This window comes from Meles meles, chromosome 5, assembly GCF_922984935.1.
Source record: "Meles meles chromosome 5, mMelMel3.1 paternal haplotype, whole genome shotgun sequence".
Lineage (NCBI taxonomy): Eukaryota > Metazoa > Chordata > Mammalia > Carnivora > Mustelidae > Meles > Meles meles.
In genome coordinates, this window is record NC_060070.1 from 77,703,072 (window position 1) to 77,722,365 (window position 19,294).

The window sequence follows — 19,294 nt, forward strand, 5'->3', positions numbered from 1 at the left end:
GGGACAGACTTGGTGTTTTCCAATTGGAAATGTGTTTTTCCCCCCTCCCCTTACCTTATTTTATGGAGAGAAAGGAAACATCCCAAGTAAAACTATTAGTTCCACTTGAAAGTTATGTGTCTATAGATTCCATTTATGAGGATTGCCTGACTACAACATAAATAAAAATATTTATTGGTAAAATTATCAATGACTGACATTAATTGTAACATTGAAGAGTTCTTACTCGTGGGGACTTACAAATATTACAAAAGGAGTGAATTAAACTATTTTAAAACGTGAAGTTCATCTTATTTTTAAATCAGCTACTTTTTCAACCTCAGAATGTTTACCTTTTATACACTTAAATATTAAAGTTGTACTTCAATTTGGCAAAATTTAATATAATGTGTCTAAAACTAAAATTTGTAAGAACTTTACTTAATAAAACATATCATTATTTTGTCAAAATGTTTCTTAGGAAATATTAGCAAATTCTTCCAGAGTAGAGATAATAAGTAACAACCCTTTCATTGACGTTCAGCATGTTAGGTAATGTGTAGCCATAATGGAATAGGAGGTAGACTTTTGTACTTAGAGAGTTTATAATTACATACACAAGCAGATAGACACATGCTGTCTTCCAGAAAGAGAACCACTGAAAGGAAAACGGCAAACACATTCTGTTACACAGTAAGTCAAGGGAAGATGAGTCCTAACAGAGAGGGTCAGTGGTAGAAAATAAAATTATTTCACTCTCAGTGATAGTGCTACAAGGTAATAAATACCAACTATTCTTACTCCAAAATGAGATGTTGGGTTAACTAAGAAGATACTGCATAGAAAATATCTTGAATCAGGTTTTGTGACCTTGAACACTCACTCACACAGAATGCCTGAAAAAGTTCAGCTGAAGTGGTCAGGGGATTTGGAGATTGGAAGGCTGATTCCTCTGGAGTGAACTATGGTATGAGTCACATGATCTCCAGGGAGGGAGCAAGTTAATCCTCTTTCTTCCCAGCGTATTGGCAAAGGCTTCAAAGTATCTCTTGCAACCTGGAGGTACAGCAGACTAGTTTCTGACTCAGGCCGGATACATCTTAAAGAAAGCCTGTGGGTAGAGCTACCTGCAAATGGCCAAACAAAAAGTTTCTACACTTTTTGATTACATTTACTGGTTTTTGAATGTTGAACCAGGCTTGCATACCTGACAACAAATCCCTCTTGGTGTGGTGTGTACTTCTTTTCGCACATCATTGGATTCATTTTGTTAGTATTTTGTTGAGGGTATTTCCATCTATATTGTAAGAGGTATTGATCTGTAGTTTTCATTTCCTGTAATGTCTGTGTCTGATTTTGATATCAGGTTAATACTTGCTTCTTTGGAATGAGTAGGAAAGTTTTCATCTGCTTCTATCTTCTGGAAGAGATTGTGGAAAATTGGTATGATTTCTTAAATGTTTGGTAGATTTACCAGTGACCTCATTGGGCCTGATATTTTCTGCTTTGGAAAGTTGTTTATTACTGATTCAATTTCTTTAATAGATATAGACCTATTAAAATTGTCTATTACTTCTCATGTGAGTTTTGGTAGATTGTGTCTTTGCAGGAATTTGCCTAGGTTATCTAGGTTATTAAATTTGTGGTCATAGAGTTGTTAACATTCCTTTATTAACCTTCCAATGTTCATGGGATCTGTAGTGATGACCCCTCTCCCATTTCTGATATTAGTAATTCGTTTCTTCTCTAATTTTTTCTTATTGTGGCTAAAGGCTTATCAATTTTATTGATCTTAAAGAATCCGCTTTTGACTTAATAGATTTTCTCCATTGTTTTCTTGTTTTGAATTTTATTTCTGCTCTGATTTTTATTATTTCTTTTCTTTCTGTTTCTTTGGATTTAATTTGCCTTGCTTTTCTTAAGATAGAAGCTTGGTTACTGATTTTAGATCTTTCTTCTTTTCCAATATAAGCATTTAATTCTATAAATTTCCTTCTAAACACTGCTTTCATTGCATTGCATAGTTTGATATGTTGTATTTTCATTTAATTTATTTGAAATGTTTTAGTTTCTCTTGAGATTTCTTTTATGATCCATGTGTTATTTAGAAATATACCTTTAATTACCAAGTGCATGGGGATTTTCCAGTTTTCAGTTGTTGATTTCTTTACACTTTTGTGGCATATTTTTCACTATCTTTCTGTACTGTTTCTGTCACTAATTCTTTTTTTTTTTAATTTTATTTATTTGACAGAGAGAAATCACAACTAGGCAGAGAGGCAGGCAGAGAGAGAGGAGGAGGCAGGCCCCCCGCGGAGCAGAGAGCCCGATGTGGGGCCCGATCCCAGGACCCCGGGACCATGACCCGAGCCGACGGCAGAGGCTTTAACCCACTGAGCCACCCAGGCGCCCCTGTCACTAATTCTTTTTTAAACTGACCAACAGAACTGTAAAAACACATTCAATATTAATGTCTACATGATCTAACACTTTAAACCAATCAATTCCTTCTTTGTCTGTTTTGTCCTGGGGATCTCTGAACTGGAATCTCACAGTTTTCTTCTCTCATCAGTTTCTATGCAACTGATGCATAAATTTGGACATGGGACTTCACTTAATAGCATTAGTTCTCTCTTACGTTGAATCCCCAGTTTCCTCTATTTGACTAAGATGACATTAACATTCCCTTCAGTTTGACTAAACAGGATTCTTCCTGAGTATAGACCTTGACCACACTTTCCTTAGAGTATTTTCTTTAGAAAACTTGCAATTATAAATTCTTCCTTTGTTCCTTCAAGATGTAAATTTTATAAAACTCAGGAATGTCTTTCTCAAGTCCCTGGTAGCCATTTCTTTGAAATGTAATTGTCAAGAAAGATAACATCAATATCTCTCAGTCTCTGTGAATGGGTAGAAGTCTAACTCTGAGAAGCAAAAATTAACAAACAGATGACTTAATCATATTGACTAACCTCCCCGACAATGTCCTCAGGTACTTTTCCATTAGCTCAGCCCAGCATTTACAAATCCTCCCAACTTTTGTTTCAGTGGAATTGAGTTTAAGTTCTCTCCCCTGTAACAGTCATAAATAAAATTTCTTGCCTGTTTAACTTGGAGTTGAGCTCAGTTCTATACTCACCTCTCTCTTCCGTGCTATAGTAGTTAGAAAAACCTGTCTTTCCATTTTTAACAATTGTTCAGTGCAATTTTTCTTAACAGCTCTCATGTCTCTTTCTAGGTTTTTTTCCCTTGCTTTGCAGAGTACAAAATTCATTAGTTTCCTAAGAATAGGTGAGTGATGTTAAGCCTTATGTGTTTTCAGTCAGCTTTTATATTAATCTGTATTTTGGGTGGATATATGCTTCTTTGTTGAAGATGATTTCCTCTCAGAGTGGGTGAATATTTCTCCATTATCTTCTGGTTTCTTTTATAACAGTTAAGAAACCTGATTCCATTTTGTTTCCTGCAATTTTTTATGTAACTGTTTTCTTTTTTCTGATGCCTTACATTATTTTGTTTTCAATAGTGAAATATTTCAAAAATATTGAAAAATGCAGAGGGTCTTACAGCAATATCTTTATACCCATCACTCAATCTCATTAAATCTTATGTTATATTTGCTTGTTGTCTTTCTTTTAATAAGATTTTATACATAAAAATAACACTGCCTCTGTGCTCCTCTTAAATATTATTTCCTTCATTCCTTCTCCATAGATAATTACAATCATGATTTTGGATTAATATTCTCATAAAAGTTCTTTATAGTTTTACTAACTGTTTACATATTCATTTATAATATAAAATATTGTTTTAAGTCTTAAAATGTGCATATTCACTCATGTGGAACCTAAAAAACCAAAACAAATGAATAAACAAACAAACAAAAATTAGAATCAGACTTGTACATACAGAGGTCTGATGGCTGCCAGAGGGGAGGTGGATGGGTAGGGTGGGCAAAATGGGCAAAGGTGAGTGGGAGATACAGTCTTCCAGTTACGGAGTGAATAAGTCATGGGAGTAAAAGGAAAATACAGGTTATATAATCAATGGTATTATAATAGTGTATGGTGACAGATTATCTGCCCTTGTGAACACAGCATAATGTGTAGACATGTTGAATCACTATATCGTACCCCTGAAACTAATTTAACATTGTGTGTCAACTATACTCAAAAAATAAATTTAAAATGAAAAAAATAAAATAAAATGTGTAAAATGTGTATATCCTCTAATTTATTTTGGTTCCATATATTTTTCAAGTTTACATAAGTAGAAAATCTTTTAGTTTCATATAAGTTCTATAAGCAGAACTTTGATGGCTTTTTCTTTTTTTCCCTTAGTTTATAGAGCATTTGGAGGGCATTTCCATCATGAGACTGTTCCTTCCATTCCAGAAAACATTCTTGTATTTTATCTTAAATTGCTCCCTCCTCTCCACTTTTTCTGTTACTGTAGAAATTTCTGTTAGTCAGACATTTGACTTCCAGGATTAACCTCTTACATTCTTATCTTTTCTTCCTCATTGTTCATATCTTTACCAACTCCTCACACTGAATTATATATTTTATTTTTAACATTTTGAATTTTATTAATTATTGCCTTTGTATACCTAATATTTTTAATTGTTTCTGATTTTTCTTTGTTTTCTGATTTGTTTTTTTCTTAAATTGTTTTTCACATCAGTTTTGTTTTATCTGAGTTAATTATTTTTACTAAATAATTAAGTTGATAAGTCAATACTAATAAAATAATTATCAAGCATCTACTATGTGCTATATGCAACATTTCTGCTTTTATAAGTGTTCATCATGCAGTAGGGAAAATGGATAACAAATACATAAATATATAAAAATATTAGCATAGCAATGTAGTGATCTGAAGGGGCACATGCTCCTCAATGTTTATAGCAGCAATGTCCACAATAGCCAAACTACGCAAAGAGCCTAGATGTCCACCAACAGATGAATGAATAAAAAAGATATGGTACATATATATATATAATGGAATATTATGCAGCCATCGAAAAAATGAAATCTTGACATTTGAAAGGATGTGGATGGAACTAGAGGGTATTATGCTAAGCAAAACAAGTCAATCAGAGAGGGACAATTATCATATAATCTCCCTGATTTGAGGAATTTGAGAAACAAGACAGAAGTCATAGGGGAAGGGAGGGAAAAATGAAATAAGATGAAACCAGAGAGGGAGACAAATCTTAAGAGACTCTTGGTCACAGAAAAAAAACTGAGGTTTGTTGGGGTGGAGGAGAGTGGGAGGAACAGGGTGGCTGGGGGATGGACATTGGGGAGGGTATGTGTTATGGTGAGTGCTGTGAATTGTGTTAAGACTGATGATTCACAGACCTGTACTGCTGAAACAAATAATACCTTATATGTTAATAAAACAAAAACAACAACAGAAAACATTTAACATGACCATCTAAAACTGGAAAAAAAAATATCAGTGTAGCAATTAACATATGGAGTAAAATAAATTCAAGTAGAGAAACAGGATAACTAAGGGTTGAGTCATGGGGGAAGTGTAATGTTATTTAATTATAATGGTAAAAAAAGAAAAAAACCCTGTCCTATTATTTTGTGTTAAGAGAGTCCTGAATGGAGTGTCTGGTTGGCTCAGTCGGTTAAGTATCGACCTTGGCTTAGGTTATGATCCCAGGGTCCTGGGATGGAGTACAGCATTGGCATCAGTCTCCCTGCTTAGTGGGGAGTCTGCTTTGCCCTTTGCCCCTCGCTCACCCGCCTCCCCCCGCTTGTCCTCTCTCTCTCTAATAAATAAATATAATCTTTAAAAAAAGAGAGGGAGAGAGAGAGACCTTAAAGAAGTGTAGGAGTGAATAGAGCAAAGATGGGGAAGGGCATTCCCAGCAGAGGAAAGAGCTGGTAGGAATGCCCTGAAGATTTTTTGTTACATTTAATTTTGTCTCTGACTTTCTGTTGGGAGTCTTTCCTTAGAAGTCTGGGTGTCCCTGGTTGTTCTTTCATATCCAAGAGGAGGAAGTTTAAAGCTTGAGTGGCAGTTATTTTGTATTAGTGGGTTAGTCAGCTAGTGTCCTTCTCATAGATGACTGGGCAGTGCCTTCCAAATGCTGGATCTGTATGGAGCTGTAGGATTTTGTTCTGGGTCTTCCAGTCTACTAATGGGCTAGGATAGGCACCACCTCACAGAATGCTTGGGCTGAACTGGGAAGGAGTTGCTGGTTTTGATACATTGTATGCACTTTTTTTTTTTTTTTTCCAGTATGCAGTCTTTAAGTTAATCCTCATGTGTTCAGAAATTTAGCCCATGCTTACCTTTGTCTCAAGAGTTTCACTTGTCCAGAGGAGAAGCCTAACTGTATAAATTAAAGGAAGAACCTGGGGCAGTCTAATTTCCCCTTGAATAGGTGATTCAGTCCATTCCCTTCTCAGTCCTGTGCCCCACACATTCTGCTTCCTTCTAAATCCTGACTTTTGAAGGGCTTTATAGGTCAAATCTGTACATTGGAGCCTTTCTCCACATGTTTACAAACTTTAGGTTTCTCCACTCTGCTAAGTCACTTCCCAATCCTCCATCTATTTTTTATCTTATGAAAAATGTTGATAATTTCTGCCCTTCCCCCCCCATTCTCTTTCACTGTTAGTTTATAATTTTTTATTCTTTAATATCACTATAGAGGAATTTAGGGATAAAATGTAAGTAAGTGGATATCTTCAACCAGCAATCATTAACTGGAAGATACCTGGCATTATCTTATATTCTCATTTATCTTCCTGTAGACATTTAAACAAAAAACTTTGCTTTTGATATGCATGTGTGCATTATTTTAACCACAAAATATAAATTCCTTGCTGTAAAACAGACAATAGAAAGGTCTTGAAGTTCTTTTAATGCAACAGAACTTTATGTGTGATCTGCTCTATGCATAATCAATAGGTTATTTAATTCCCATGTATTTTGTTAAGTTTGAGCTCAAAATTATAAGAACTTTTGAGACAATGAACAAGTCTTGATAGCACAAAATAAGAGAGAAAACTATAAACCAAATCTTGTGAATTCTACATAAATTCATATTGAAAAATATGCAAAATTATCTCATAATTGTAAGAATTTAAAAGTTTTAAATCTAAAGAAAAGTTTCATAATTATATGTTCAGATCAGTATAATAACAAAAGCCCCCTTTGTATAGAGAGATTTATTCATTTCTCTTAGTAAGTTTCCAAAAAGTTCAGATTGAAGGACCCTATTATCGGTCATGACAATTTTCAAAATAACAGGGTCTGATGTGTTACAGGAAAGCTGTTATTAGCACTAAAAATTTGTTTCTGACAGGGGCTATATGCATTCAGGTCAACACAAGAACCCTAACTGCTCAACAAATAATAAGCATTTGATTAAAAAAAAAAAAACAAAAAAGGTTGACAAGCAAATGAGAAAAAGATACTAGTAACATCTCAAAATTTCAACAAAAGGCTAAAATTTACTTTCACAATTTTACGGCATTTGAAGAAGAGCATATATGCAAGTATCTGTTCCAAGAGTAAGCAATGGAGAATCTATCACAGATATTCGAAGGTGGAGAGTGGGAGAGAAATTTTGGGTTGCAGTTTTAAAAATCTGAAATGTTTTCTTAGATTCTTGGAGTTTTCTATGACTTAGTTTTTTTGGAATAATAATATTGAAAATGGATACTTTCTCATTTCTAGACTGCTTAGTCACTATCAGAGAGGCTAGAATCTGTACTTTATAATAAGGCAATTAGGTTACAGTTAGCAGCATCATTGGTAACACACATTAAATTATTCATATACTATAGGCAAAGCCATAAAGATGTGAAGTGATAGAAGATATGATCCCTCACATTATGGAGCTTATTGTCTCTCTTCAAGGACGTGGTGTAAAGATGAAATGTGGCAATATAGGGAAGCACTTGGTAAGTACCTGACCAGAGGTGTGGACAGTCTATGCACAAGACTTTGGAGGGTGTACCGCCTACAGGTAGCAGTGGCCCAGTACTCTGGTGGGACAGCCTCCTAGAGATGGAAACTCTATCTGGGGCCAGAAAAAAGGCCAGGCTTAGAGAGGCTCACAGACTGGGGAGAGGGGGAAGACCGTTTTAAGCAGGGGGCCTAAATAATCAAAATTGCAGAGCTGAGTATTTGTCTATTTGAGAACATGATTAATTAAGTGGCCTTAATTTCATGAGGTGAGAGTTCATGAGAAGGAGCAGTATAAAATGGCTTTGAGAAGATCTTGATTTGGGGCTGGATTGAGCAGGGACTTAAATGCCAGAATAAACATCCTGGCTTATTGAAAGATTTTTGATCAATGGCAGGATGTGGGCACAGTCAAACCTGAACCAAGAGGAGTTGCAATAAATGTTAGTCTGCTGTGGGATTGGGGTGGGGCAGTGCAGGAAGCATGATGGAGACCAGTACGGGTGCTGTTTTAACCAATATTCATTATGAAGGCAATGAATGACTCATGCTATAAAATTCAAATGCTTGAACTTATTCACCCCAGACTATTGTCCTGAGTTCTTCAAGGGTTGAGGGAGGCAGGATCCAAACCGCTGTTTTCAGCAGTCAGAGGAAGATTGGGAACAAGTCAGCATCTTCCTCTCCTTATTTTAAAACATGCTTCTGGTGATGATATTAGAGGAATGCCAGCAAGCACATTTAATGAAAAAAAGCAAATTTTAACAACAAAAATTTTCAGGGAGATCAAAATAAATTAATGAAAGCATGTGCATTTAGGGGTGCCTGGGTGGCTCAGTTGGTTAGGCGTCCTACTTTTGATTTCAGCTTAGGTCATGATCTCAGGTTCTGAGATTGAGCCCTGAGAGAGTTCCCTGCTTGAGATTCTCTCTCTATACTTCCCTCTGCTCTTTTTCACTTTCTCAAACAAAACAAAACAAAAGCATACATATTTAGTTGTAAGGACCCAGAGAAGTAGTTAGGAAACCTTGGGATTGAATGATATTCTGTATTAGCCTATGATGCAGGAGCTGGAATAGAGGGGAAGGCTATATTTGACACCAAGAGTCACTTTTTTTTCAATGAACTCTTATTTATTTACAGGCAATATATATTGGGTTACAGTTTTAAAAAGCACCAGAAAGCATCATTCTATATCTTATTGCCAATATCTACATATGGATGCCAATTCATAAGAAACACTGAAAAATTCTTAAAAATTATCATCAACCAAAAAAAAAAAATTATCATCAACCTTTTTGTTTCCTCCTGGTGAACTTAATATTCTAGCCCTAAATATAGCTCTGTTTTTCTGTTAAGATATGCATAGATCTATGCAAATCTACATATAAAAACCCCAATGCTAAATTTATCATGGTAACATATGAAAATCAGTGATAGCAAATTATATTGTTCAAGATGCCAAGGAGAAGAAGCTGAGCAAATATAGATTTGAGAAGATAAGAAAAATTACAAATGCGTTTTATTTAACAGGTTGAATGAATGTTGCATATGTAGGAATGCAGCCCAAAACATAAGGAAGTTCCTATCTAACAACTCCAAAATCCAAAGATGTGATTCATCCTGCTATATGAAACTTAAGGGAAGTAGATGGGGCATCAAATATACATCTGTGCCCTTACTTTCTTTTAGAATCTTCAACTATGGACAACTTTGGGATTTGGATGATTGCGGATCATAATTCAATCTAACACCATAGCTGGTGTTGACTCCAGTTCCTAGTTCTTGTCATTAATTATTCAAGAAAAGATTTTTACAAATATTTCTCTGAGTGTGGAAAACATTATACCATTGCTCTAAAAACAGATGAGGGAAGTCTGATGGAATTCGGATTGTTAAAATTCAGATTTTAAACACAAAATGTGCTTCTTCTCACTACATGGAAAGATTCACTAAAGATTTAATATAAAATATTTAAATTTCATTTGCTATTACATATTCTTGACTGAAACAGGTTTCTCATGTCTGTGGTCCAACAAAGGCCATTATTTCACTTTTCCAAATCTTATCCTGACTGCCTTCTTAGTCCAGATAAATGTTTTATGTTACCTCACAATGGGTCTGCACTTTCTGCATTTTGAGCATTGCTGCAAAAATCACATTTTAATAAAATCCTCCTCAATACCTATTAACATCCTGTATATCTCTCTGCATTTAAATTAATACTCTGAGCTACTCCTTCTAAGAAGCTTTTCCTGATTAACTTCATTCTCTTTTCAGCATCAGAATGTTGTACCTAGTACTTCTTTGTATAGGTACATGAATAGCAATACTATCTTGGTTAATTGCTTTCTTCTTACGGGTAAAGGAGGACATGAAGCCCCAAGTACAATCACTGTTCCTTCTCAAAAAAAAAAAAAAAAAAAAATCCACATTAACTCTCAGATGAAGAAGAAAGTTTGCATCTGAACTATAGAGAATTTTGTTTTAAGGTGATCCTTGTAATGTTCTGAAAGAGAAGCGGGTCAGGGAGGAGAAGGAAAGGGAAGGAAAAGATGGATGGGAAAAATAATGCAATAAGGAAGCCTGTGTTAATGTCAAAGTTAATTGAACCTCCAGACTCGAAAGTCCTAATTTTTTTTTTTTTTTTAACTTTCTAAAGTTAGGACTTAACAGCTATGAGTACGATCCAAGTTTGGCAAAATGAGTCTTCTCTCTTTCACACCCTTACTAGCAGATGCTAGAGGCAGAATTTGCTCAGCTGGTTACAGTAATGAAAGATCAACTTCTCACTGACTTCATAGTTTTCCATGTACTGAAACCTCTTCAGGCAGCTTTTCCTGCTGTTTCTCACTTCCCGTTTGTTCCTTCCCTGCAGGTATCTTTTCCCATCTTGTGAGTGTTCCTTTCCTGTCTAAGAGCTTTGAACAGTGATGGTTTAGGGAGGCAAAGAACAGGTTAGCTATTTAAAGAGAGGATGCTATTGCCATTTCAGCACTCATCTGAAGGCCACCATTCCATTTGTTTATAAAGCACATTTCTGTGGATTTTTAATTGGCATGGAGGCACACAGGTGCTAATGATACTGAAGGCTTGGAAACATTTAAGGGACACTGAAATGTCCTTTAATAGTTCCCCACCAACACTGCCAGGCATTATCCCAACTACATGTACGTCCACCCCCAGTACTGACGCTGTCATTTTCCCAAGGTCATGAATTCTGACTTGAAGAGCATCTGTGCTTGTCTCCATGGATTTTAGCTTGTCAAGGATTGAACTGGGAGTCTGATCTCACTTTGATCCATAGTTCAAAATGTCTCCATTAAATTTTATGCCAAAGATGCTGATAAAGTCTAATGTCCTTTTCTTTGTTCATGCTCTTGGAAGAGAACAGTTCATGAGAAAATGACCAAAAAATGGTAGCAAGATAGAGAATGAGCCAAGTGTTAATGTTATCGATGATGGACTTCATAGTAATTTTTCAATTACTGAGAAAATCATAATTGGAGATGAAATACTAATCAACAAAATTTTTTCTATAAATCCTTTTATTTTGAAGATGTGTGTCTCCTTGTCCATTATGAACTCTGCAACTTATTGTTAAAATTGAGACCATACATACTGCAAAGAAGAAAGGAGGTAACGTTTATGTATTCATTATCTAGTATATGCTACAACAACATTTAAGAGGTAGGGATTACTATCCTTATTTAACAGAAGGAAAAAAAATGAGACTGTGTGCATTTATAACTCTACCAAGTTATTTTTTTATTAAGGAAAAACTAGACTTCAAAACTGACTTCCTGCCTTTTCACTGGACCTCATTGCCTCTTAAGAAAATTTTTTTGGTCACCCAATAGATCATTGCCAAAACACCATACTTGATATTCTTCAGGAGAATGTACTAGAATAAAAAATGGCAGACACATAATTCATACAACTTATTTCAAAAATTTCTAGATGCTGCTCAGTAACCTACTCAGCATTATATAAGACCTTGATGTGTCCTTTTAGGTGGTTTGTCAACTCTGATCCAAAATTCACTGTACCTTTCATTTATAGTAGAGTTATATTTGCCATGCATTTGGATGAAGAAGCTTTTAAAGATATTTTAGTTGTACTTTATCCTCATGAGAGAATTTTTTTTTTAAGTGGTAAGATTTGTTTCATGTCTTGTTTTATCCTGGCAAGTACATAGATCAATACTGCTTAGAATTTGTGGAGACAAATATAAATAAACCTCTAAGTCTAAATAAAACACCTTTAAGTATGTGTACCTATTTCATTTGGTTTGCTTCCAAAGTGCTCTTTGCAGCTTTTGTAACACACAAGGCCAAGAGGCTACTGGTGGAAAGGTCGCTGTCTCGAAGATAAACATTAAAAAAACAGAGAAAAATACTTGTCATCACTTATAGAGAGAGAGAGCACTTAGTTTCTTAGTCTCCCTTAGGAAGAGAGGATATTCTCCCTGGAAGTGTAATGGAAGACAGAATTAGGAGTTGGAGTCACAAATACGGGGAAAGAAAGAAACAGCTCAGTCATTTTTGTGGCCGTGCTGGAGAGATGAGAGTGGAGCAGTAGCTCATTAGACACTAGTTGCTTCTAGAAATGGTGCCGCTATTGCTGCAAGCATCCCCACAACCTAGTTCTTTTTAAAGGATGTGCTTCCTTCCAACTTATTTATTGATGATTCTTAAGCGGATCAAAAAATGACTTGAGAAGTCCCGTGAAAAGGAATACCTTAATGATTCTCCCTCCCAAAGTGGTTATTCAGAGCCATAAGCCAAAGAGCCATTTAATTTATATACGTTAGCATGTCCAATATGAAATTGGAAATCACAGAGAAAAACACTGTGGTATCATTATAAGTTGCAGGTAGATTTTGTTAAGTGACTTCAATAAAGGAATAATAAAATGACCAGCTATTTTCCTGCAGTGAACATAAGGAACTGTTGACATCTAGTGTTCTGGTACACTTACGGGGATCTTTATAGCTTTATGGTCAGCCTCTTTGTTTTGGGCTTTATGTCTGAAAACAGACACTGATAAAACTGCCTCTTGACATGTGTCCAGGGTGGTTGTGGGAACTAAAAATCAAGCCATGAGGAAACTTGAGAGGAATTTGGGTTGAATTACCTGGAAAAGAATGAGAAGGACCCTTATAATTGTCTTCAAATGGTTAAAGAAATATCAAAAGTCAGAGTGATAAGTCTCATCATTTATAGCTAACTCCAGGGTGGCAGGCCAAGTTTCAAGCTGACGAATTTATCTGGAATATAAGGCTGATCAGCCTCAAAGGATTAGAAGTGCACCCAAATAGAATGGGAAGTGTTCTCTGTAATGAAGTTCTGTAGCTAGTGGTTTTCAAGCAAAAGATGGTTGGCCCTTTAAGAGTGAGGGGCTGTACTCAAAACTTGTACAGTCTCTTTCCTCAGAATAAGTCTGTGATTATATGAATAGAGAAAGACTGAAGATCACCCATGATATGATTTTCTGTTGCCTTGGTTTATTCGGGGCCACTTAAATGGACAGGAGAAGGTGAGCTTCTGAAGTTCATGTGAAATAACTTAGAAAAATACACTATAATTTAAAGCCTACAAACAACTAGTCTATGCTCCACTGCTAAAAGTCTGTCTCCACTGACAACTACTCATTTTAGCTCTTAAATACTACACGATGCTGTATTTGACAATGGTTATATATAAATTCTCAGCATCAGGGCACTTGGAGAATCTCTTTAACAGTATCAAAATCACTTAAACACTCTTGTGAAAAGGAGCAATTTTAATAAACTTTCACCAGTGGTTGCTCAGCCAGAATCAAGGGAATGACTTGAATTTACACAACGAATCTGAAAAGATTCCTATAAAATTACAAGCAACCTAAGAACTAAATCTAATGAGACTACTAAAAAAATCACTGTTATAGAACATAGCCACATGATTTTGAGTAACTTCAAACTTCAAAAAATTCAGTCACAGAACTGAAATTTACTGTGAATCCTAAGGCTAAACTCAAACCTGACATGTCTGACTCCTTTCACTCTCAAATCTAGTAATTAATTTTCCCTGGTGCTACATTGTCACTTAGCATGGATTGAAGCTTTAGTTTTTATTAACTGTATAATTTGATTTCTCCCTAGTTGAGTCCATGTTAATCATTCTCCATAAAGAGAGATACATGTGCCTGTCAGAGGTCACTGAGAATAAGAGGAAAGGAAAAAGTAAAAATATCTCATGTTCAGGAAAATTTTGAAAGAGCTCATGTAATTCATAGGAATCACTTTTAGCACCCCCTCACCCCTTTTCTGGTCTAAATTATCCAGGTAATTACGTAATTTCTCTGCTCTGTTTGCCAGTAGAAACAGGGAGTCGAGATAGTGAGAAAAGTAAAAGACTGTGAATAAGAAGATATGAGCTCCTGATCATGGGCATCATTCTCTATATTGCTTTTTCATTCAGTAATACAGAGGAGATAATGACCATCCCTTTCCAGGTAATTGAGTACTAGAGAAGTAAAATGGGAACTGTTACCTTTAATAAGGATGAATTTGCTCTTAGGGGTAAAGCTCTGCAAGGTACTGAAATAATGAGATTTCTGAAGATCTGTAATAATTAACCATTTCATCTGAAGAATCCTACCTTTGACTGACGATTAGCGCACAGTTCAGAATCCTTTCTCATCATCTTAAGATACTTCCCACTACGGCATAGGACAGACCTGACTTACTTTTACATTATTATTTGCCCAGATCATGTACCCTGGCTTCTCCACTTTGTCACTTGGTCCGTATTCCTCCCCTGGACTCCTCTCCTCACCTCTGTTCAAGTGTAAGGAGACTACATTTGCCTGTGTATATCTCCAAACATAATATTGGCTTATTTACCTTGCTCTAGACCTTCTCTCTGCTCGAACCCAACACCTCAACCTCTGTACACGGAGCCGTAGTACCTATGGGACATTTCTTCTCTGCTGCTTATGCTCCTGCCTGTGTTTCCTGACATCACAATTGGCTTCGGATCCTGGGCCTCACAGTCCTTCTCTGCCAACTGCTTTTCTAGACCCAGTGAGCATCAGCATAAATCCTGGAGTTTAAATATATTCCATAACTAATTACTGGCATAAGTATCTCTTGACTATGACAAGCATCTAATAGAGCTTCTGAACTGAATTATTGAGCCAATAGATTTCACGTACATGTAATGAATGTATTGTGATCAGGTGAGCTCTCTATAACTTGGTTTAACATTTCTTTTTGACTGAAATGGATTTCTGGAAAATGTAACAGTTTTTGCGATATCTTAATGCCGGAAAAAATTTGATGTGTATCGGATTCAAACTGTAAACAAAGAGAGGCTAGAAGAATTGAATAAGAAACTTGAGTTCAATTAGATTAATGAATACAAGTAAGTATATCTTTACTTCTCTTAAGCTCCAGGGTACTTATTTTCTTCTTTGGTGGAAAGAGAAAACAATAATTCTCCTGTAAACCTGGGTAAATTATTCCTTCCCATGGGCCAAAATAAGTAAGAAAAAAAATCTTGATACACTAGTTTTGGAGGACTTAACTTGAAATGGGAAATAGTACTGAGTATAAATTTTGGGGCTAGTAAAGTCTGATAGAAATCATTTCAGAGTGTTCTGGAAGCAAATGATAAACTACTTATCAGTGTCTGAGGAAAAAGACCTAAAATTGCAAAAGTTAGTTTTGGGGGCAAAAGTCCCTTGAAAGTGGGAAGACTGTTCTGGTTCTGTCCTGGGCTTTGACCCCCTCTCTTCTGTGAGATTATTATACCCTTGAGGCTTACTTCTTAGATGAATGAATTAAGAGAAAATTAAAGGTTCTTATTCCTCACTCTTTGGGTTTTCAGAGATGAAAAAGAATTTCCACTTCATCCCTCCCCGGAAAAAAGGATGGAAGAAATAAGCCTCCTACATCTCTCCTTCCTCTTAGCCTCATCACTTCCACAAAGAATAACTTGTTTGATGGATAAGTTTGGAAAAGAGGTTGAGTATGCTCAGGTCAGTCATTTCTTCTCTTACTTGGAGCCAGCTTATCTGCAGAATGCACGGGCTCTTTACAACCCCATAGATGAAATTGGAGGCACATTCTTTATCTTCTTTATATCAATATATTTGTGGATACTTTATAAAGACACATTCATATTTTATATTGTTATATTTCATAAAAATATACAACTCCACTGAATTTCTGCTTGGAAGCTGAATGATACCAGACTGGAGATTGGGGCATGGAAACAGGAGGCCCAAGGCAAATACTGGAGAGAAGTCTATACTACTCAAAGGGCCCATCATACCCACAGCCTGCTTTTGAGGAATGCTGAGTTGAGACCCTAAATCCCTGTCCATTGCTAATTGGATAATGAATATAAACCTTATACTAGGTAAGGATCAACAGAACCAGTTAGATCTGTCTCTTGCCCAGGTTGAACATAATACATTTAGATAAATTGAACTGTATGTCACTGAAATACCCATCTCCAAGTCATTTGTGGTATTCTAAATATGTCTCAGTTCCTGGAAACTGGAAAGCGCCTATTTCTTGAAAATTAACTAAGATTATAGTTCTTCAAAATAATGAAGGCCATCAACATAGAGGATAGCATGATAAGTAAGACATGATTATAGACTTCAAAGACTATATAATCTGATACCCAGTCAATACAAGTAATTACATCATAACATAAAATGTGTCTATAACCTTAGCAAAGATAAAACAAAAAAACCCTACCACTTTTGAAGTTAAGGTCACATCCTATTGTGTTATGATGAAAGGCTTAATAGGGGAGTTGGTATTTTAACCAGACCTTATATGACAGAGAAGATTTAAGTAGGAAGAGATATAAGAGGGAATTGTGGGTGAAGGTACAAAATGAACAAAAGAATTTAAAAAGGAAATATTCAAGAAATGATGAGTAGGTCTATGGAGCCACAGTGGATTGCTTTTGTATGTGTTTGTATGTGTATAAGCTAAATATGTGTGATTATGTTAAAGTGTGCAGACAAGAATGCATGTGCAATTATGTGTGTGTGTGTGTCTGCACGTGCCCCCTGGGACAATCACTGTGGGGCAGTTAGGCAGTGGAGTGGGGTAGTCTAGAAGGAACATGAGAGTCATGGTGCACTAAAGCAGAAACAGCTGAGATGATGGAGTACCTTGGAACCAATGGGGCATCCTTTTGACTCTACCACCCACGAGTACCCAGGACTTTTGCACAAGCTAGGGAGCTAGTGTGGGTGATTGAAGGTTTAGATTTGCATTGCACAAGGAAAGGTGAAGGATGGAGACACACTTGTGCCGACAGCTTTACAGACATTATCTCATTTTATTCTCATTACAATCCTTTGGAGTGAACCTTCTTACATAGGGGGAGAGAGAACTGCCACTGAGCAATTAAGTGACTTGCTAAAGGAAAAGTAGGACCTGGATGGAGCTCCTACTTGTCTTACTCCAAAGCTATTGGTTTCTCCTCAATATCAGAGACTTCCAAATTTTAATGGTTTGCATACTTTCTTCCTTGGTTTGTCGTATCATCACCTGTATTAGTCTCTTCTTATTTTTCTTGCTATTAACTTACACTTTAAATTTAAGTCATAATTATTTATTTTGAAAACAAAATTCATATCCCTATTTGGTATGTTGGTCATACTTTTTCTAAATAAAAATTTAGAATCCTTGTCTAACATAGAATCCTTTAGCTACCAAATAAGGCTAAGAAAAACTCAGTCTCCCACTCCTCCCAACGATTCTGGCCTGGCTTAGCTCTGAATGAAGACACAGGATTCAGTGGGCCAAACTAAGACTGTATTTTTAGTCTCTACTTCACAGAAGTGCCTTGAAGCAAGGTACAACCTACATAGCTTCATGTAGTGGCCCTGGATATACCCATTAAAAACAAAACAAAACACCTTACTTGACTGTGTACCTTCACAAACAATCCAGCACTCTTTTGGAAATACTGCATTTCACAGAATAAAGGGGGCCCGTCAGTTGTCTGAATATCTGTGAATTCGCCTTTCCGACTCCTACTTGTGTATGAGATCATTTAATGAGGCATGAGTCATTTCACGGAATGGATTTCCTGGATGTTTAACGCATCTTTAAATGCATATTAGATGGACAGATTGACACACTTGGATATGTAAATGCTGCTTCTTTGGTCCACGAATCTCCACTGTATAATGCTGATAACAGCCCAGGTATTCCAGGACCTGCCCCTTGATATGATTATGTCATGACTCCATGATTCATTACTGCATATTTTATCATAAGTTTCAGTATTTCATCAATTCAGAGCTCTCAACATTCCCACAAATTCAGGAGGGAGGTTTTGGGATGGGATTTTTAGAATCTGGCCCTTCACCTCTGCTTTTACCCTACTTACTGTATTTCTACTTAGTTCAGAACCTGGCAGTTACTTTCTCCTTAGATATTCATGCAAAAAGCATGTTTTTGGGTGGTAACAAAAATAAAGTAAATCAGGGGGCACCTGGGTGGCTCAGCGGGTTAAAGCCTCTGCTTTCAGCTCAGGTCATGATCCCAGGGTCCTGGGATCGGGCCCCGCATCGGGCTATCTGCTCGGCGAGGAGCCTGCTTCCCCCCTCTCTCTGCCTGCCTCTCTGCCTACTTGTGATCTCTGTCTGTCAAATAAATAAATAAAATCTTAAAAAAAAATAAAGTAAATCTGATTATGATCATTACTTTTTAAAATTATTTTTTAAATAATTTTTTAAAAAAATTTATAAACATATAATGTATTATTAGCCCCAGGGGTACAGGTCTGTGAATCTCCAGGTTTACACACTTCACAGCCCTCACCATAGAACATACCCTCCCCAATGTCCATAACCCCACCCCCCTCTCCCTACACCCCTCCCCCAGTCCCCCTCAGTTTGTTTTGTGACATTAAGAGTCTCTCTTGGTTTGTCTGTTTCCCGATCCCATCTTGTTTCATTTTATTCTTTTCCTACCCCCCTAACCCCCCCCCCCCATTGCATATGATCATTACTTTTTTTAAAGAAGACAATGTGTTACAATAGAGAGAGGAGACTTGGGGATAAAAGACACACTATGAATCTGGCAGTTTATGGAAGTTTCTAACTGAGTAATCTTAGCGAGTTTAATTAACCTTTCTGTCTTCCTTTTTAAAATGTGGATAATACTTTTCAGTTTTTCCATGGGGCCAAAAACCATAAAGCATCTAGTGCACAAAGTGGGTGCTCGATGAAAAGAATTTCTTTTCTCTTTTCATGATAACTTTAAATTTGTTAAAAGTGAAGTGAGATAAGCTATTCAAGAGTTTTGAAAAATACTGTTGATGGGCCACTGGATCCTATCCAACTATTTGGTATCTGATTA

General features: G+C 36.3%; 1 protein-coding gene across 2 annotated transcripts in view; it reads right to left on the bottom strand.

Annotated features, from left to right (window-relative positions):
* NKAIN2 (sodium/potassium transporting ATPase interacting 2) overlaps positions 1-19,294 on the bottom strand; it is a 1,028,170-nt gene that overhangs the window by 176,696 nt on the left and 832,180 nt on the right. The window lies entirely within an intron of this gene.